Consider the following 22,599-nt stretch of genomic DNA (forward strand, 5'->3'; position numbering starts at 1 on the left):
GGGCCAGCACTCTCTTCTCCTCACCTCACCTCACCACCTCCTCCCTTCATCTCGGCTCGCCTTTTGCCCCTCGGAGCACCATGCAAGAGAGGAACGGGCATGTCTGGGCCGGAGCCCGTTCCTCTCTTGCATGGTGGGTCCTACTTGCCTGAAATGGGATATTTAAATGCAAAGTAATTGCTACTATATTAATCCCATTGTTCATAGTTTGTGGGAGTACTGGGCAATTGTATGGACCCGTGCTCACTGAAAATGAATGGTATTCCCGAGGTAACCCTCACTATGCGGTGATACAAATTAGTCTCTCCTTCCTCCATCATCAAGTTCCAAGATCTTCTTGACAAATTTATTTATTTCTGCAATGTTTGTCGGATATCCGACAAACATTGCATACATAAATAAATTAACGCTTCGTGGCTGAGGACTGTAACTACCTCTGTTGACCCCATGGGGTCAACAGAGGAAGTTACAGTTTTGCGCACAGGCACATTTAAAAAAAAATATATATATATATATTTTTTTTTTTTTAACTCAAGAGTGTCCAACATACGGCCTCGCGGGCCACATAAAATGGCTTGACGGGCCGCATTGTGGCCCGTGGGCCGTATGTTGGACAACCTTGGTCTAGATTGTTCCGCAGAATTTGAGCCATTTGGGACACATGAGGACAAGGACTTGAGGGTAAAATGGCGATAACGTTGCTAGTATCCAGATCAGGAGAATCCTCATTCAGTGCATGATGAATAATATGAACTTCAAGGAGGTCATCACCCAGGCCATTGACTTAGTAGCACCACTCACCTTGAAAAAAGGCAAAAAGATCAAGCACTCTAATGCCTGGTTCACCCAGGAACTCCTACAGTTAAGCGCCAAAAAAGGGCTGCACTCACCACTTGGAATAACAGCCCCACAGAAACGACCAAAGCTGCATTTAAAGCCCTCTATAAACAATGCAAAACTACCATCACGAACGCTATAGCCTCCTCCTTCAACGCAAGGATAGCTAATGCTGAATCTGGAACTAGAGAGATCTTCGCCATATTCAGAGAATTGGAGATGCCTGCCGCCCCACCTTCACCTCTCGTGAAGGAAGAAGCTTGGTGTAACACTATTCAGTCTGCCATGCTGAATAAAGTAGAGACTCTACAGGCCAAAATCCTTGCCCAACAATGGGCCCTCACCAAACTGATTGTTGACAATCAGGCCGCCCCAACACAAGCTACCAACTCCAGCCAATCCCCCCTGTTCGACTTTAAAGACCTGAGTGAGTTGGAAGTCCTTGCACTCCTCCACTCCATTAAACCCTCGAACTGCAAAGGTGATGCTTGCCCAGCACAAGTCATCAAGGATGGTGCCACTTCCTTAGCACCCATCATCATTGCATTTATTAACGCATCCTTTCGTTCTGGCTATGTCCCTGTGGGTTTAAAGTAAGCATGCGTTTATCCGCTCCTGAAAAAGCCTTGTCTCGCTCCATCAATCCCAGGTAACTACAGGCCTATCACTACCGTTCCCTTCCTGTTAAAAATTCTGGACAAAGCAGCCTACCTGCAAGTTCAGAAATTCCTAGAAGACAACCACCTTCTAGGACTACAGCAATCTGGGTTCAGGCCCTGTCATGGGAGTGAAACCGCCCTCCTGGACCTAAAAAAACAGATCGATGATTTAAGAGACGCAGGCAACCCAGCGCTCCTCTTGCTCTTGGACCTCTCAGCGGCCTTTGATCTGGTAGACTACAAGACACTCTGCCATCACCTTACTTCAAATGCCAACTTCTCCCCCAGTGCATGTAAATGGATAACTTCCTTCCTGCAGGACAGAGCAATGAAGGTCTTTTATGATTCCTCCTGCGCCAACCCAAGCATCATCAAATGTTCCTCAGGGATCCTACATTGCCCCCATCCAGTACAACCTCTTCACGAGGCCTCTATTTAAAATTCTGGACGCCGTGGGTATCTCATATACGAACTATGCTGATGACACTCAGGTACTTATCCCCCTATCGGTTGATTACCTGTCTGACCAAAACACCCTCAACTCCATCTACACAACAATCCAGTCCTGGATGGCAGAAAACTGGCTCTGTCTCAACAGTGAGAAAACAGAGCTTCTGCTGGTTGGCTCCCCCTCCACCTTGAGCAAGCTTGACCCTCCATACACCTCTTTCACCATTGACACCACCCCCATCACCGTGTCACAATCAATTAAAACCCTGGGTGTATATCTGGAACCTAATCTGTCCATGAATAGGCTAGTGAACGCCATAGCCTCTACCTTAGCATACCATTCCAAACTCATCAACTCAGTGAGACCATTCCTGTGCCAGCAAAATTGCCTCACCATTGCCAGGGCTGTAATTGGCTCCAGACTGGACTATTGCAACGTTCTCCTCGTAGGAACTTCAGGCAAAAATGTAGCCAAGCTTCAAATTGTTCAAAACAACTCCCTCGGGGCCGCCACTGGCCTCTCACGTAGAAATCACATTTCAGAGCTCAGAAGAAAGGTCCATTGGAAAAGAATCATCTTCAAAACCCTTGCCCTCACGCACAAATGTCTACACGACCAGGCCCCCCCCCCCACCTTGTTCATAGGTTATCCAAACCTACCACTCTCAGGCCCTCCAGAACTCCTTACACCAACTAGATAACTGTTCCCAGGTCACGCAAAGCCTGTGCTGGCAGCACAAGCCTCCCAACCATGGCCGCCACACATTGAAACGTCCTCCCGCCTCACATCAGGCTAACTGACTCTCACTCAGCCTTTTGCAAGGCCATCAAAACAAGACTATTTGTTTGAGTCACACTGGACTTCTATTTATCCGAACTTGCTTGCTGCTTTTCAGTGCTGTAACCTTAATCATGTATTGATGTATGAGTGACAACTTACCCTGTAATGTACCAAGTTCTTCTTTGAGCGGCTTCACTGTAACCCTTAATAAGCCTTCCTAAATTCTGTTATAGCGCCTCGATGCCTTTGGGCTGTAGTGTGCTCTACAAATCCAAATAAATAAATAACATAAGTATTAGTGACACTCAGAGATCTTGACAGGAGAGTAATCCAAGGGGTGACAGTGAAGACAGAGAGAGAAAATGGTGAAAACGAAAGCGTTGCATACCCTACTCGGCAGGAAAGTGGACCAATGAGGGGTACCGAGAACAGGGACTGGGACCTACAGCATTTAAGAGGAAGACCAGCACAGCTTGAGAGAGAGAACCAGGCTAATCTTCCTCATCGCAGTACCTGCTCACGGAGGGTCTGGGACCCTCAAGTCGGCTTGGAAAAGAATCCAGGCCATCCTTCCTTGTCGCCGGACCTGAGAGTCAAGCCTGCCAAGTAAATATAAGAATCTTTCTTGACCATTAAAGAGACAGAGACAATTCAGCATAAAGTTGGAAAGACTTTAGGAAAAGGGAATCATCCCCTTGAGTTTTGTGGAACATGTACTTGTTTTTCAACACCTTTTTGGAACTTTTGTTTTGAACTACAAAGCTGGGCTGCAGGCAGACGATATCTTGTTAGATTTTCAAGCCGTTATTGATGCACTCATTTTTTAAGATTCAGAATGAATTTTGTTGTCACCAGAGACTTGCTAAGAATAAGAAACAAAGGGCCAGAAATTGATGGAATCTGTAACCTATGTGACCTGAGATCCACACAGATGTAAAACATCTGCTAATGGTCTGCCCCCGCAGGACTGTCCTGAGAAACAAGAACTTCTCTTGCTTTGTTCATAATAAGAAATGGTTGGACACAGATGAGTTTTGGTTTTCATCTGTGGCAGGGGAAGGAGACATTTCATACCCTGGAGGTACTCAGATTTATTATGGAGATTGAAATATCTGAAGCGAGTTGAATGTACAGTGTTTTTTTTCTTTTTTTATAGCATCTAGTGGTGTTTGTACTAATTTTCTCTACAGAGCTTTTTTCTGCCATTTTATTCAGGGCCTTAAAGAACTTCCTTTTCCCAGAAGCCTTTTGTTTACCTTGTTTCTTATTTTTGGTTTTCTTTGACTAATTGGTAAGTATCGATATGTCTTGATCCACCGCATTCCTTTGGCTTGCATCCTTTAACTTGTCATTCTTTTGGCATTTTTTCTTACTGATGTCACTCCTTAGTTTTGAATCCTTTTGGGTTACTGGATCAGGAGCTTGACCATTCGATGACTGCTACCTCGCTTTGCGAGTGGTGATCATCTCCTGCCAGTATTCTGTTATCATCTTCTCCGGTCATAATGTTATCCTCTGTTATCCCCCAGTTGTGCCAATCTAATAAATTCATCCAATGTAGAATGAGAGAGGTGGGTATCGTCTAATGGACAGAATTCTAGCGGCACAACTGGATTGGACCCTTTAAACCCATTAAAGGCATTGCCCAGCTCTCTGACTTCTGTTTTAATTAGGCTAAGCTCGTGATCAAACTTAACCAGATATGGCTGGATTTCTTTCCCCATTGATAGCTGCTGGTCACTCTCGTTCTTCAAGAGCTGTATGTTGTTGGCGACTGAGTCATTAATTATGCCATTTAAGCCTACCATTGCTGATTCCCAGGTTCCCACCTCCTGGGAGAGTTCCAGTAGCATTCCAGATTGGGAATGTACTTCCATCTTCAGAAGTTCAAACACACTTACCAAAGACAAAACTCAATGCCGATAAAGTGGAGTCTGAGGGAGCCTTATTCCGCTCCATTGGGCTTTGTTCCCCTATTTGTGTATGCATGAGATTTTCCCTATCTCTCTGTCCACACTCTAGGGTCAAAGGTTCCTACAAAATCCCTCTATATTCCCCTTTATCCAATGTGTCCCCTGGATCCTCCACTCCAGCCCTTCGATCATGTGTGGATTCTAAAAGGTTCACTTCTTCCTCTGCCCCAGGAGAAACCGCCAGTGAGTTGTCCAGGATTAAGATGTCCCCGACTTTCACTCAGTATTCTTTTTGTTATGACACCCTTAGAAATAGTTTTTTTAATAGATGAGGTTGATACAGTATGGTCTAGATCAGGCTTGTCCAACCTTTTTGAATGTGGGGCCGAAGCATTAACTTTGTCACCCAGTGGGCCGGCGAGCCAAAAGTCAACAACCTCAACCAAAGCAGTATATTAAAAAGCGATATTGTGTGACCTTTGACACAATAGCATCACAGGCAGTGATAGCCATGCAGTCTCAAAGATAGCTTTTGGTGTCATGGGCAGTGATCAAAGGTTAGTTGCTTGTGATTTCTTTCAGTGTCTATGTGTTAATATTTTTCTGAAATAGTGGGGGCGACCAAGCGTAGCGAGGGAGCTACAAGGTTCTAGGGAGGGTTTGGGGGGGTCCCCCCCAAGAATTTTTTTTCAAATATGGGGTTGAAATGGTGCATTTTACAGCAGAAAAGGTGACCAAAAAGCCATAAGTTTACAATCAGTTCTAAAGGGGAACATGAACATTCCATGTCACCAACAGCAGAAAAGAACATTTTACAACACAACACATTTTAATGATCAATGTGTCCACAGTGTAAGACAGCAGTATCACTTTTGTAACACATTGACATGCTGGTTGTGCCCAAAAAATGCCTCTGTAGCAACATGTCTATGCTGGCTGTTCCCAATTTAGGCCAGCATTGTCCTGTACAAAGCATGATTGATGCTGCCTGAGCATGTGCAGTGTGCCCAATACTTATGGAAGCTTATCTCTGTAATACACATTACTTCTGTGGTGATTAAAGAAGCATAATTCAATTCAACAGATAAAATGTGGAAAAGCGATCACCCAAAGGTGAACCTAATTGAAGAAACGCAATGTGAGCACAATCTTAAAGTATGCAACCTAGCAGGTCTAGTGCACACTTTACCTTTTCTTTCACCAATAAATCGGGGGGACAGCACAAACGCAGTACCCCACTACCAGAAATAATGCAGTCGTGTATCCCACATTTGGGAACATAGCAGGGGTCAGCAAATCCGATGTGCAATGGGTAAGCCTCACCCTGGGAGATCTGCCCTTGAGATCAGATTCTCCCCTGCCAGCTAAGTATGAGTTGCATGCAAGAGGGCAGGGGTTGGGTCAGTTCTGGGAAGCCCCGCTAAGCGAGGGTGAGAAGGCAGGCCCTGACCCAGCCCCAACCCCACAACCCCCTGGGAGCTCCGAGCATCTGCAGAGCTGCCTGTCCCGCATGTAGGGGGAAGCTCCAGCAGGCAGAGCCCAGCAGAAGAGCAGATTGTAGCGCAGTTCCTTTCTCCCATCAGGGCCTGCTCGGCCCGAGATTTGTATAAATAGCAGGATGGCTCGAGCAGGCCTGTTGCAGTCTGCCCACTGTCCTGTCGGCCCCACACGGGCCCATGGCCCTCCTGAACAGAGCTGCTCAGTGCTGGCCCCATTGCCACCATCATAATCATCCTGGACCTCGACGCTCCACCATCCCTGAATCTCAGAGTTATGCTCAATGACGATGCTGAAGCTTTGACATCTTTGCCGTAACCATATGCCGTGTTGTGTCAGCCGAGCCTGCACAGCTCCAAAGGCAAGTATTCCCTTGTGTGGGCCCAGAGGTCACTGAGTCTTCCAGTGCCATCCACTTGGCACGGCCTACTGTTCCCAGCGTTTTCTACCCGCAAATCAGCACCACTGCCAAACAGGACTGCATCATTGGGGCCCCATCGCTGCTGCTCTCCGACTTGACCCCAGCCCAGCGCAATGGCACCCATGCTTCTGGTCTGATGCTGAAAAGCCTGGCTCTGCTGAGATCCGAAAGACAAGAACTAAGGTATTTTGGGAACATAGTACTATTGTTTTTTGTGTTGCAACTGTATCAGCTCACACCTCTCCTGAAGGGTATAGGCTGCCCTCAGACTGCGCTACCAAAAGAGTGAAAATAAGTTATACCTGTTGGGCTTGCCTGTTTCACTTTTATGATTGGAATCACTGCTGCATGGGTATTAAGCGCGTTATAAATAACCTATCATATCAGATCATATCATAGATCACAGATCAAGATCATAAGCAACTTCCAGAAACCTTGGCAGGTGGTCCACTGAGGCCCATTTGCAGGTTGCAGTGTGTTATTGGGGCACTACTAGGGTAACATATTGTGCTGTACATGTGGTATTCGCCATGCTTTGATACCCCACTGGCCACATCTATAATGTCCAATGTACTTGGTATAAGGCATGGACATTTTTATCAATCTGCACTGTGCTTAGAGGTAAACTTCATTGAGCTCCCGCTGTTGTTCTTTGTCTCGAGACGAGGAAAAAAAGCACTGCAAAGGTTACGTTTCTCAGCCGATAAAGGTTCATCTTCGGTGACATTCGCAATTCAAAAGAACGATTTTTGGGGCAGACAGGCTATGTCGCCGCAACCCCTGCTAAACATATGTCCAGAGATGACAAACCTTGAAAGTAACTCCGCACAATTGCCCTCTGAGCAGCGGCCCACGGCTAATCAGAGGTTCAGGAATCCACTGTGCTGCCCACGCCGAGAGGAACTCCTGCACAGCACCTGTCCACACAATCCTTCGCCCGGGCCAGCACTCTCTTCTCCTCACCTCACCACCTCCTCCCTTCATCTCGGCTCGCCTTTTGCCCCTCGGAGCACCATGCAAGAGAGGAGCGGGCATGTCTGGGCCGGAGCCCGTTCCTCTCTTGCATGGTGGGTCCTACTTGCCTGAAATGGGATATTTAAATGCAAAGTAATTGCTACTATATTAATCCCATTGTTCATAGTTTGTGGGAGTACTGGGCAATTGTATGGACCCGTGCTCACTGAAAATGAATGGTATTCCCGAGGTAACCCTCACTATGCCGTGATACAAATTAGTCTCTCCTTCCTCCATCATCAAGTTCCAAGATCTTCTTGACAAATTTATTTATTTCTGCAATGTTTGTCGGATATCCGACAAACATTGCATACATAAATAAATTAACGCTTCGTGGCTGAGGACTGTAACTACCTCTGTTGACCCCATGGGGTCAACAGAGGAAGTTACAGTTTTGCGCACAGGCACATTTAAAAAAAAATATATATATATATATTTTTTTTTTTTTAACTCAAGAGTGTCCAACATACGGCCTCGCGGGCCACATAAAATGGCTTGACGGGCCGCATTGTGGCCCGTGGGCCGTATGTTGGACAACCTTGGTCTAGATTGTTCCGCAGAATTTGAGCCATTTGGGACACATGAGGACAAGGACTTGAGGGTAAAATGGCCATAACGTTGCTAGTATCCAGATCAGGAGAATCCTCATTCAGTGCATGATGAATAATATGAACTTCAAGGAGGTCATCACCCAGGCCATTGACTTAGTAGCACCACTCACCTTGAAAAAAGGCAAAAAGATCAAGCACTCTAATGCCTGGTTCACCCAGGAACTCCTACAGTTAAGCGCCAAAAAAGGGCTGCACTCACCACTTGGAATAACAGCCCCACAGAAACGACCAAAGCTGCATTTAAAGCCCTCTATAAACAATGCAAAACTACCATCACGAACGCTATAGCCTCCTCCTTCAACGCAAGGATAGCTAATGCTGAATCTGGAACTAGAGAGATCTTCGCCATATTCAGAGAATTGGAGATGCCTGCCGCCCCACCTTCACCTCTCGTGAAGGAAGAAGCTTGGTGTAACACTATTCAGTCTGCCATGCTGAATAAAGTAGAGACTCTACAGGCCAAAATCCTTGCCCAACAATGGGCCCTCACCAAACTGATTGTTGACAATCAGGCCGCCCCAACACAAGCTACCAACTCCAGCCAATCCCCCCTGTTCGACTTTAAAGACCTGAGTGAGTTGGAAGTCCTTGCACTCCTCCACTCCATTAAACCCTCGAACTGCAAAGGTGATGCTTGCCCAGCACAAGTCATCAAGGATGGTGCCACTTCCTTAGCACCCATCATCATTGCATTTATTAACGCATCCTTTCGTTCTGGCTATGTCCCTGTGGGTTTAAAGTAAGCATGCGTTTTATCCGCTCCTGAAAAAGCCTTGTCTCGCTCCATCAATCCCAGGTAACTACAGGCCTATCACTACCGTTCCCTTCCTGTTAAAAATTCTGGACAAAGCAGCCTACCTGCAAGTTCAGAAATTCCTAGAAGACAACCACCTTCTAGGACTACAGCAATCTGGGTTCAGGCCCTGTCATGGGAGTGAAACCGCCCTCCTGGACCTAAAAAAACAGATCGATGATTTAAGAGACGCAGGCAACCCAGCGCTCCTCTTGCTCTTGGACCTCTCAGCGGCCTTTGATCTGGTAGACTACAAGACACTCTGCCATCACCTTACTTCAAATGCCAACTTCTCCCCCAGTGCATGTAAATGGATAACTTCCTTCCTGCAGGACAGAGCAATGAAGGTCTTTTATGATTCCTCCTGCGCCAACCCAAGCATCATCAAATGTTCCTCAGGGATCCTACATTGCCCCCATCCAGTACAACCTCTTCACGAGGCCTCTATTTAAAATTCTGGACGCCGTGGGTATCTCATATACGAACTATGCTGATGACACTCAGGTACTTATCCCCCTATCGGTTGATTACCTGTCTGACCAAAACACCCTCAACTCCATCTACACAACAATCCAGTCCTGGATGGCAGAAAACTGGCTCTGTCTCAACAGTGAGAAAACAGAGCTTCTGCTGGTTGGCTCCCCCTCCACCTTGAGCAAGCTTGACCCTCCATACACCTCTTTCACCATTGACACCACCCCCATCACCGTGTCACAATCAATTAAAACCCTGGGTGTATATCTGGAACCTAATCTGTCCATGAATAGGCTAGTGAACGCCATAGCCTCTACCTTAGCATACCATTCCAAACTCATCAACTCAGTGAGACCATTCCTGTGCCAGCAAAATTGCCTCACCATTGCCAGGGCTGTAATTGGCTCCAGACTGGACTATTGCAACGTTCTCCTCGTAGGAACTTCAGGCAAAAATGTAGCCAAGCTTCAAATTGTTCAAAACAACTCCCTCGGGGCCGCCACTGGCCTCTCACGTAGAAATCACATTTCAGAGCTCAGAAGAAAGGTCCATTGGAAAAGAATCATCTTCAAAACCCTTGCCCTCACGCACAAATGTCTACACGACCAGGCCCCCCCCCCACCTTGTTCATAGGTTATCCAAACCTACCACTCTCAGGCCCTCCAGAACTCCTTACACCAACTAGATAACTGTTCCCAGGTCACGCAAAGCCTGTGCTGGCAGCACAAGCCTCCCAACCATGGCCGCCACACATTGAAACGTCCTCCCGCCTCACATCAGGCTAACTGACTCTCACTCAGCCTTTTGCAAGGCCATCAAAACAAGACTATTTGTTTGAGTCACACTGGACTTCTATTTATCCGAACTTGCTTGCTGCTTTTCAGTGCTGTAACCTTAATCATGTATTGATGTATGAGTGACAACTTACCCTGTAATGTACCAAGTTCTTCTTTGAGCGGCTTCACTGTAACCCTTAATAAGCCTTCCTAAATTCTGTTATAGCGCCTCGATGCCTTTGGGCTGTAGTGTGCTCTACAAATCCAAATAAATAAATAACATAAGTATTAGTGACACTCAGAGATCTTGACAGGAGAGTAATCCAAGGGGTGACAGTGAAGACAGAGAGAGAAAATGGTGAAAACGAAAGCGTTGCATACCCTACTCGGCAGGAAAGTGGACCAATGAGGGGTACCGAGAACAGGGACTGGGACCTACAGCATTTAAGAGGAAGACCAGCACAGCTTGAGAGAGAGAACCAGGCTAATCTTCCTCATCGCAGTACCTGCTCACGGAGGGTCTGGGACCCTCAAGTCGGCTTGGAAAAGAATCCAGGCCATCCTTCCTTGTCGCCGGACCTGAGAGTCAAGCCTGCCAAGTAAATATAAGAATCTTTCTTGACCATTAAAGAGGCAGAGACAATTCAGCATAAAGTTGGAAAGACTTTAGGAAAAGGGAATCATCCCCTTGAGTTTTGTGGAACATTTACTTGTTTTACAACACCTTTTTGGAACTTTTGTTTTGAACTACAAAGCTGGGCTGCAGGCAGACGATATCTTGTTAGATTTTCAAGCCGTTATTGGTGCACTAATTTTTTAAGATTCAGAATGAATTTTGTTGTCACCAGAGACTTGCTAAGAATAAGAAACAAAGGGCCAGAAATTGATGGAATCTGTAACCTATGTGACCTGAGATCCACACAGATGTAAAACATCTGCTAATGGTCTGCCCCTGCAGGACTGTCCTGAGAAACAAGAACTTCTCTTGCTTTGTTCATAATAAGAAATGGTTGGACACAGATGAGTTTTGGTTTTCATCTGTGGGAGGGGAAGGAGACATCTCATACCCTGGAGGTACTCAGATTTATTATGGAGATTGCAATATCTGAAGGGAGTTGAATGTACAGTGTTTTTTTTTTCTTTTTTTATAGCATCTAGTGGTGTTTGTACTAATTTTCTCTACAGAGCTTTTTTCTGCCATTTTATTCAGGGCCTTAAAGAACTTCCTTTTCCCAGAAGCCTTTTGTTTACCTTGTTTCTTATTTTTGGTTTTCTTTGACTAATTGGTAAGTATCGATATGTCTTGATCCACCGCATTCCTTTGGCTTGCATCCTTTAACTTGTCATTCTTTTGGCATTTTTTCTTACTGATGTCACTCCTTAGTTTTGAATCCTTTTGGGTTACTGGATCAGGAGCTTGACCATTTGATGACTGCTACCTCGCTTTGCGAGTGGTGATCAAATCCTGCCAGTATTCTGTTATCATCTTCTCCTGTCATAATGGTATCCTCTGTTATCCCCCAGTTGTGCCAATCTAATAAATTCATCCAATGTAGAATGAGAGAGGTGGGTATCGTCTAATGGACAGAATTCTAGCGGCACAACTGGATTGGACCCTTTAAACCCATTAAAGGCATTGCCCAGTTCTCTGACTTCTGTTTTAATTAGGCTAAGCTCGTGATCAAACTTAACCAGATATGGCTGGATTTCTTTCCCCATTGATAGCTGCTGGTCACTCTCGTTCTTCAAGAGCAATATGTTGTTGACGACTGAGTCATTAATTATGCCATTTAAGCCTACCATTGCTGATTCCCAGGTTCCCACCTCCTGGGAGAGTTCCAGTAGCATTCCAGATTATGAATGTACTTCCATCTTCAGAAGTTCAAACACACTTACCAAAGACAAAACTCAATGCCGATAAAGTGGAGTCTGAGGGAGCCTTATTCCGCTCCATTGGGCTTTGTTCCCCTATTTGTGTATCCATGAGATTTTCCCTATCTCTCTGTCCACACTCTAGGGTCAAAGGTTCCTACAAAATCCCTCTATATTCCCTTTTATCCAATGTCTCCCCTGGATCCTCCACTCCAGCCCTTCGATCATGTGTGGATTCTAAAAGGTTCACTTCTTCCTCTGCCCCAGGAGAAACCGCCAGTGAGTTGTCCAGGATTAAGATGTCCCCGACTTTCACTCAGTATTCTTTTAGTTATGACACCCTTAGAAATAGTTTTTTTAATAGATGAGGTTGATACAGTATGGTCTAGATCAGGCTTGTCCAACCTTTTTGAATGTGGGGCCGAAGCTTTAACTTTGTCACCCAGTGGGCCGGCGAGCCAAAAGTCAACAACCTCAACCAAAGCAGTATATTAAAAAGCGATACTGTGTGACCTTTGACACAATAGCATCACAGGCAGTGATAGCCATGCAGTCCCAAAGATAGCTTTTGGTGTCATGGGCAGTGATCAAAGGTTAGTTGCTTGTGATTTCTTTCAGTGTCTATGTGTTAATATTTTTCTGAAATAGTGGGGGCGACCAAGCGTAGCGAGGGAGCTACAAGGTTCTAGGGAGGGTTTGGGGGGGTCCCCCCCAAGAATTTTTTTTCAAATATGGGGTTGAAATGGTGCATTTTACAGCAGAAAATGTGACCAAAAAGCCATAAGTTTACAATCAGTTCTAAAGGGGAACATGAACATTCCATGTCACCAACAGCAGAAAAGAACATTTTACAACACAACACATTTTAATGATCAATGTGTCCACAGTGTAAGACAGCAGTATCACTTTTGTAACACATTGACATGCTGGTTGTGCCCGAAAAATGCCTCTGTAGCAACATGTCTATGCTGGCTGTTCCCAATTTAGGCCAGCATTGTCCTGTACAAAGCATGATTGATGCTGCCTGAGCATGTGCAGTGTGCCCAATACATATGGAAGCTTATCTCTGTAATACACATTACTTCTGTGGTGATGAAAGAAGCATAATTCAATTCAACAGATAAATTGTGGAAAAGCGATCACCCAAAGGTGAACCTAATTGAAGAAACGCAATGTAAGCACAATCTTAAAGTATGCAACCTAGCCGGTCTAGTGCACACTTTACCTTTTCTTTCACCAATAAATCGGGGGGACAGCACAAACGCAGTACCCCACTACCAGAAATAATGCAGTCGTGTATCCCACATTTGGGAACATAGCAGGGGTCAGCAAATCCGATGTGCAATGGGTAAGCCTCACCCTGGGAGATCTGCCCTTGAGATCAGATTCTCCCCTGCCAGCTAAGTATGAGTTGCATGCAAGAGGGCAGGGGTTGGGTCAGTTCTGGGAAGCCCCGCTAAGAGAGGGTGAGAAGGCAGGCCCTGACCCAGCCCCAACCCCACAACCCCCTGGGATCTCCGAGCATCTGCAGAGCTGCCTGTCCCGCGTGTAGGGGGAAGCTCCAGCACCCAGAGCCCAGCAGAAGAGCAGATTGTAGCGCAGTTCCTTTCTCCCATCAGGGCCTGCTCAGCCCGAGATTTGTATAAATAGCTGGATGGCTCGAGCAGGCCTGTTGCAGTCTGCCCACTGTCCTGTCGGCCCCACACAGGCCCATGGCCCTCCTGAAAGGAGCTGCTCAGCGCTGGCCCCATTGCCACCATCATAATCATCCTGGACCTCGACGCTCCACCACCCCTGAATCTCAGAGTTATGCTCAATGACGATGCTGAAGCTTTGACATCTTTGCCGTAACCATATGCCGTGTTGTGTCAGCCGAGCCTGCACAGCTCCAATGGCAAGTATTCCCTTGTGTGGGCCCAGAGGTCACTGAGTCTTCCAGTGCCATCCACTTGGCATGGCCTACTGTTCCCAGCGTTTTCTACCCGCAAATCAGCACCACTGCCAAACAGGACTGCATCATTGGGGCCCCATCGCTGCTGCTCTCCGACTTGACCCCAGCCCAGCGCAAAGGCACCCATGCTTCTGGTCTGATGCTGAAAAGCCTGGCTCTGCTGAGATCTGAAAGACAAGAACTAAGGTATTTTGGGAACATAGTACTATTGTTTTTTGTGTTGCAACTGTATCAGCTCACACCTCTCCTAAAGGGTATAGGCTGCCCTCAGACTGCACTACCAAAAGAGTGAAAATAAGTTATACCTGTTGGGCTTGCCTGTTTCACTTTTATGATTGGAATCACTGCTGCATGGGTATTAAGCGCGTTATAAATAACCTATCATATCAGATCATATCATAGATCACAGATCAAGATCATAAGCAACTTCCAGAAACCTTGGCAGGTGGTCCACTGAGGCCCATTTGCAGGTTGCAGTGTGTTATTGGGGCACTACTAGGGTAACATATTGTGCTGTACATGTGGTATTCGCCATGCTTTGATACCCCACTGGCCACATCTATAATGTCCAATGTACTTGGTATAATGCATGGACATTTTCATCAGTCTGCACTGTGCTTAGAGGTAAACGTCATTGAGCTCCCGCTGTTGTTCTTTGTCTTGAGACGAGGAAAAAAAGCACTGCAAAGGTTAAGTTTCTCAGCCGATAAAGGTTCATCTTCGGTGACATTCGCAATTCAAAAGAACGATTTTTGGGGCAGACAGGCTGTGTCGCCGCAACCCCTGCTAAACATATGTCCAGAGATGACAAACCTTGAAAGTAACTCCGCACAATTGCCCTCTGAGCAGCGGCCCACGGCTAATCAGAGGTTCAGGAATCCACTCTGCTGCCCACGCCGAGAGGAACTCCTGCACAGCACCTGTCCACATAATCCTTCGCCCGGGCCAGCACTCTCTTCTCCTCACCTCACCACCTCCTCCCTTCATCTCGGCTCGCCTTTTGCCCCTCGGAGCACCATGCAAGAGAGGAACGGGCATGTCTGGGCCGGAGCCCGTTCCTCTCTTGCATGGTGGGTCCTACTTGCCTGAAATGGGATATTTAAATGCAAAGTAATTGCTACTATATTAATCCCATTGTTCATAGTTTGTGGGAGTACTGGGCAATTGTATGGACCCGTGCTCACTGAAAATGAATGGTATTCCCGAGGTAACCCTCACTATGCCGTGATACAAATTAGTCTCTCCTTCCTCCATCATCAAGTTCCAAGATCTTCTTGACAAATGTATTTATTTCTGCAATGTTTGTCGGATATCCGACAAACATTGCATACATAAATAAATTAACGCTTCGTGGCTGAGGACTGTAACTACCTCTGTTGACCCCATGGGGTCACCAGAGGAAGTTACAGTTTTGCGCACAGGCACATTTAAAAAAAAAATATATATGTATATTTTTTTTTAACTCAAGAGTGTCCAACATACGGCCTCGCGGGCCACATAAAATGGCTTGGCGGGCCGCATTGTGGCCCGTGGGCCGTATGTTGGACAACCTTGGTCTAGATTGTTCTGCAGAATTTGAGCCATTTGGGACACATGAGGACAAGGACTTGAGGGTAAAATGGCCATAACGTTGCTAGTATCCAGATCAGGAGAATCCTCATTCAGTGCATTTTGAATAATAGGATGATACATAGGGCTGTTGACTTCCTGGCCCCCTGGCGCTGGCATACTCTCCAGCTCTCGTGCTTTCAAGTCATCTCTCCAAAGGGCACTTCCTCCTCCTGGCCTCTCCTTAAATTATAGCACATTTGCTCCCAACTTTTCGGAGGGACTTTGGCAAAGATTAATCAGCCTGTCGGAGTTTGTTTGCACCTATTCACTCAGCTTCTCTCAGCTGCTTTCCATAGGTATGAGTGTTTTTGGAAACCTTTTGCACAAGTTTGGGTCTAATTGCAAGTGTGTTTAGGTATGCGGATTTATTGAATGCAAACCAGTTCCACACCTGAATCCGAGCTTGATTCTCCAACAAGCTAATCGATTTTCTGCAGATACTGCAGTTTAGATAAGACAAACTACAGACAGACCCAATAACCAAACAGCATTACTCGTCATTGAGAGCATATATAATGGGACAGTGTGGCTTTGAAGCATGTATTGAATACGCGCTGAGTGCGCGCTGCTTCCTCAAGAGCCGTCTGGTCCATTTCGCAGGAAGATATATTGCTGCCAAGCCTTGCTTGAGTCTCGGTTCCAACAGGAACACACAGAAACACACTTGTCCGCACTCGCTTTGCTCATGCTTGTAGAGCTGTGTTTTTGAAGAATAAGGACTGCCTCTCCCATGGGCGTAATTTTAGAGGGGATAGGGGGGTTTGTCCCCCCCCCAACTTTCATGGCACACGATTTTGTCCTCATTCATTTGGCTGGGGTCCCCCCCAACATTTTCAGCAAAGTTACTCCACTGGCCTCTCCCCAATGCCAGCAAAGACGGACTGTTGCACAGAAGCACACTTGTCCGCATTCGTTTCGCTATCGCTTGTACAGCTGTGCTTTTGAAGAATAACGACCGCCTTTCCCCAAAGCCATGAAAGACAGACGGTTGTCTCTTGTCACCGACAGTGTAACACAGAAACACACTCGTCCGCACTGCATGTTACTCTATAGGATGCTGTTGTGGAAGTAGAAGTACATGGCAAACAGGTGCCCATTTACATCAGCTTTTACATGTAAACAGGCCCCTTCCATGATGTTGTTGTCATTTACAAAGCACAGAGGAAACCTTGACACCCTGTTCTTACACTTTGTGGTGCCATGTTGTAAATGCCATCTGCACATTCCAAGGAAACTTTATAATGGATTTCTGTGGTATCTCCCTGCTTTCTGCAGGTGCCAATGACAGGGAGATTTCATGGCAATCCATAGCTTTTGATCTTCATTTAATAGCATGCTGACAGTAAGTCTGTGGTTTGTAGAAGACGGAGAAGAAAAGGGAAGCAGAAATGATGCTCCCATTCCGTGACCCCATAAGTTCCAGTCCAAAATGGCCAGCACTGTCATAGCCTATCGTTTCCACCCATTTCCTCTTCTGATTCTCAGCTGCCAGTAATATTTCCCCTTCCCTTCATTTATTAATCTTTTGTATCCTGCTTAATGCCGGAGACCGGTCTCTAAGCATGGGACCAGGATTCAAACCTGTAATGCTCTGTGTTACCTAGCTTCCAAGACAAACGTGGTGCCCCTGAGCCACCACACCAGCAATGGCTCGGTTTGTAAACAAGCAACTTGTGGGCCCCTTTTGTTGCAGTTTCCTGCAGTGATTTGACATGGCATGACTCTTTCCTTTTTTATTTTCTCCCGTGTGTGTACACAGGCACGAATGCAGGCATTTGATGGGCCACTTTTTCCTTCCCGCCCCCAGTTCTGTATCATCTACAAAACCGTTAAATTGGTTGAAACCTTAGTGTTGAGAGAGGGCAGTGGGTGTGTCTACACTGGTCATGAGGGCTCAAATCAGACAATCTTAGGCATGTCTCATAGACCTTAGCCCTGCAGCATATGAGAAGTGTGAACATCATGCAGGTAAGAAGTAGCATGGTTCTGTTGTATGGTCATCCAACAATTTCACATACAAATGCACCTCCTACAGTGAGTGGATGCAACACATTTTGGATTGCAAATGGGTTGTGAGGCGACGGCATTGTGCCACCCCTTTGAATGTCACATGGACCCTCATTTCTACATCCACAGACTGCAGTACCATGTACACACATGTGTGTTTGGTGTGGACAAGAGTTTAGGCATGTGTTGTGCATTCCAAGAAATGTTGGGTTTTTACTTGGTTCAATGTCTGTGGGTTATTTATATGCCTTCCGGTTTAGAGCAAAATATGATTTTCATTGATTTAATGACCCGAGGTGGCAATTTTCTTTGGTAGAAGTACTGACTAGTATTTTCATGTACTGCTGAGCAGCAGCCTTCACGTAACAGCTTTTAACATTTCATTTTAAACATTTAAAGAAAAGTCTTTACCACCATCTGGCAAGGGAGGAAAAGCTCAGAGAAGGATGATTAGAGTGGGTGATGTGATGCCCATTTGGAGGAGCTTTCAGGTGGACAAGATAAGGAATGTACTCAGTAACTGGGGCACTGCTATGCTGACAGCATCTTATCAAATGCCTCACAATTGCTTGTTCTAACTGTCTCTCTCTCTCTGTTATCAGTACAGTCTTTTGTGAGTGAAGGGGTAGGTGATTAGAACTTTCATGGGGCATTTCCTTCTGTCGGATCACAAAAGTGCCAGTTAATTACCAAGTCTGCCCTCCTCCAAGACAAGTAAACAGAGCCACAAAGTAAACCACTTCCTTTATATCCTTGATGTCTGCTATTTTGACACAAAATAAAGGTTTAGCTGTTTTGTGAATATTCCGTTTTTCTTAAGATCATACAAAACAGCAGACTGGATGTTTCTGCCAAACAACTATTATCGGCAGTAAACTTACAGCAACATTTCTTTTATTGCATGTCTTTAAGTGCTGAAAGTATGATAGAGATAAATAGAGATTTTGAGACCTCAACTACTTTGCATACAGAGACTATTTTCAAAAAAAGGTAGCAGGCGCCCCTCTCCAGAAAGAACATGGCATGGTAACCTGTTCTGTGGTTTTTATCCCACTTTGAGAGTTCGCAGCCATCGCTTTTTGCTCACTGTACCTTTCACAGATGGGAAATACCCATTTGCATATCAGTCTTTGTCCTGCCCACATGGCCAGTCCAGCACCGAAATGCTATGGCAATTCCCTTCAAACAAGAGTACCAACAGCAACCCCATACACGTGTTTCAGCCTTGTTGGGCCTCATCAGTGAGGTGGATCTGTGCCTCTATGAGCACAGTTAGAGGCTAGTATTCTTCCATTCAGGATGTGGAAAATAGAACTATAATTATTCACTTTTGTTTTAACATGTTTTGAAAAGATATCTATTGTGACGATTCATGGCATCAAATCACTTCTCCCCAAGGGGGAGCCCTTCCCAATGAGGTTAGGGAGGTAAGGCCACTACCTGATAGTCACCCTAGGCGTGGTAAAAAGTGAGAGGTCCTCAAAAGGAGAGACTCCCCCTATGGGGACAAGGACTTCCGTTCCATGATGGAACTCCCTAATCCTACTTCTCCACAGACTATAACCCCCTTAAGATCTGTTGAGGTATAGGTGGACAATACTACTGTATACTATTGTAGTACTCCTTCTCTTCTTCCTGTAAGACCAGCTATCTTTAATATGAATGTTTCTGCTCTGTCTAAACAGGATTTGTATTATTAGGGTATTGAAATGAAGAGTCGTACGCTGAGACTTGTGGAGTCATTCTGCTGCAGAGTCTTTTTGCTGTTTCCTCACACCAGGAAAGAGGAATGCAGAGCTTTGCAGAGTTGTACGCTGAGTCTTGTGGAGTCTTTGGGAGTCGACAGACGCAGCAGGGTCTCCATTTATTTTTGACTCAGCTACAGTTGTTTATTTGCTCAGCTGCACGCGAGACTGTGGTAAAAAAAAAAAACAGGATCAGCGAGTGGATCAATATGGGTCTGAGTGGTGAGTAACTTTAATCACTGTTATTCTAACATATTCTGATAATTACTCTGTACCTGAGAGTGCCTCTGATTTCGAACGAGCACTGATTGGCGCCCCTTTGGAGTGTTGAAACAAAGTGACCTAGTGTTGGTGTAAGGGCAATATGTTTGGTCTTAGGAGCCTCTCCAAACATTGTAACCGATCACTTCAAACATATGCTAGAAATGGCAACAGAGATGCCCCTCTCCAACTCACCCCCGGCCAGCATAGTACAGTCTCAACCAGGCACTCCGGTCGCAGGAGTGGAGACCTTGGCAGTATCCTCTCTGTTGGCTGTCTTTGGCAAATTACTGAATAAAGAAGGGAACCTGCATTCTCCTGCTGGGATACTCCCTCGGGGAGATGTGTATTCAGACTCCTTCTCAGAGGATGAGTTAAGTGGTCCACAGGAGAGACAAGAACTGGTGAACAAACAACGTGGACATTTTTCTCCATCATTTTACTCGGACTCGACTGAGCATGAGCAAGAGGGAGACACAAGTAACTCATGTGCCTCAACCTCCTTTCCAGCCTCTAGGCGAAGTTCATACTATCGCTCAACTCACCAAACATCAAAGAATGATGCGCAAGCACTAATTGCACTTGGCTAGATTAACCAGATCATTTCCACCATGGCTAGGCTTTATGAAAAGGCTCTGGAAATATGCGGAGGAGAATGAACTTATAATAAATCATATGAAAACAAAACTGATTCTTTACAGTCATGGTAAGGTGAGCCGCCCGAGAATGATGATTAGAGGTTTGGAAATCGAATACACACATTCCTATAAATACCTATAAATACCTAGGAGTGGAATTTGACTCCAGAGGAAATTTTCAATCTTGTATACAAAATCGCGAAATAAAGGCGGCACAATTAACCGCTATGATTTCCCAGTTCTCTTGCAAGCAGAGTGGTTACTCTATTTGGGCGGCTCGCCAACTTTACATTCAATGCTTGGTGCCAATGGTTACTTACGGACTGGAAGCTCTGACCCATCTTAATCTTGAATGGCTCCAGGTATTGGAGGGTAGGTTTTGGCGTAGGCTATTGGGTCTTCCACAAGGAATACCAATGGCGATATTAAGATTGGAATTGGGGTTACTTTCTTTAAAAGCTCTAGTCTTAAAGAAAAGAGCTGAACTCTATATTAAGATGCATACGAGCACTACCAATCCTCTCCTGTTGACAATGAAAGAAGAGATAATTGGGAATAAGCAGATTAAGTATGTAAGAGAAATGACAATACTATTTAAGAGGATTGAGTGGACCCCTAATTGGAGTGAGAACTTCGAATATTTGAAATATCAAATGGGAGAGCGCTTAAAAATCTGGGACTGGCAAAATAACTTCAAACATCTTGAAAGCCTACACAGCTATGGGTTCATATCCCACATACTCTATACCTATAGAAAGGCACAAGGATATTTGAATTTATGCCCTTCAGATAATTTAAGACGTTTCTTATTATTGCTACGTATTAACCATCTTCCAGTCCTAACTGTCCTTGGCCCTGAAAGGGCTATTCCCAAATCAGAGCGCTTCTGTAGGATATGTAAGAATAAAACTGCCCTTGAAACGGCAAGACATGTCCTCATGTTATGCCCCAGACTGAGTACCATCTATATGAAGCATTATAGCAAGTATGTGCATAATTTAGATCACATTAAATCAAAAGATTTCTGGTATATGTGTATTAATACCCTGAATGCAAGTCTACATCTGGCTCTTTATAGAGTATGGAATATGGTCAAAGTAAAACTTAAAGAACAATCCACCCCTGAAATAGCAAGAAATAGCAAGAAAATAAGTCATTAGATTAAGTTATTCAGCGGTGTATATGATGCTGACTTGGAGAAATGTGCAACTTTGAAACTGAATAAGAAAGTAATTTTTATGTGTACATTATGTCTTATGTGTAAATTATGTTAAAAATTGTGTAATTAGTTTTTATGTTGAATTATGTGTAAAGTTTTTGTTTATAAAACTATATCACATTAAAAATAAATAAATAAATAAAGAAGAGATTAAAGCCGAAATATGCTCCCACTCGATAACTTCGAGCCTGATTCCTAAGAACCTAGACGGTGTAACTGCAAAGGTTACATCATACACACAGCCTGAAACACTTGTGAATGAGCGCGATATAAATAAAATATCATATCATATCACACCCACCTAAGCCACCTCTGAGCACCCCACAGGTGAACTCGGACTTATCACAAGAAGTGGCAATAAATAGAACAAGAAGCCAGTTGTCATGTTCAACTTACAAATAAGTCAAATAAACACATTACTCACGACCATACCTCAGACAACTTGGCCCAATAGAGGAATAAAGCTGGTATCTTGTAGTTCCATGCGCAGGTCAATATAACTACACAGGGGGTGTCCCTACTGGGCCGAGGAAAAAAAGCAAGCAACCAGAGGAAAAACAAAATGAAAAAAGGAAAGGGTCGCCAACATTTAATTCCAGGTGAAGCTGAGAATTACGCAAGAAATCGTACCATTCCAGAACTGCTTCCACTTCAAAAGATCAAGAACACAGTACCTGTATTAGCGGCACAAAGCAATGAGCCCCAAGTGACTGTAATTGAGTCTGTGGATTACACAGCCTGTTAGATCGGCCAGTATTAGCAACTTGGATGTCAACAGCTGCCCGAGAGGGGTAATAATTTTGACTCTGGTTCAACCCACACAACTCGTCCCAATCAAGAAAACGGCATCGCCGTTCTCTGCACCAACTTTCAGTGCTATGCAGATGACACTCAGATCGCTTTCAGGCTCCCCTCTGCCACCTTTTATCCTTCTCTCATACCTGACTGTCTGTCTGCTATCCAGGAGTGGTGTGCCACCAGCGATCTCTGCCTTAATGCCAGTAAGATGGAGATTCTCCTCATCGGCAGACCTGCACCCTCCTTTCCTGTCACTCTCTGGTCAGCCTCC

At 45.2% G+C, this 22,599-nt stretch overlaps 2 non-coding genes across 2 annotated transcripts; both read right to left on the reverse strand.

The window, feature by feature from the left end:
* Positions 1–5,850: 5,850 nt before the first annotated feature.
* Positions 5,851–6,012, reverse strand: LOC138474917 (U1 spliceosomal RNA). The gene has a single exon (XR_011269138.1). It is a non-coding gene; the product is annotated as a U1 spliceosomal RNA (small nuclear RNA).
* A 7,332-nt stretch (positions 6,013–13,344) lies between these two features.
* On the reverse strand, positions 13,345–13,506 carry LOC138474918 (U1 spliceosomal RNA). The gene has a single exon (XR_011269139.1). It is a non-coding gene; the product is annotated as a U1 spliceosomal RNA (small nuclear RNA).
* Positions 13,507–22,599: the final 9,093 nt, after the last annotated feature.

This window comes from Ambystoma mexicanum, chromosome 8, assembly GCF_040938575.1.
Source record: "Ambystoma mexicanum isolate Mex_15411 chromosome 8, UKY_AmexF1_1, whole genome shotgun sequence".
Taxonomy (NCBI): Eukaryota; Metazoa; Chordata; class Amphibia; order Caudata; family Ambystomatidae; genus Ambystoma; species Ambystoma mexicanum.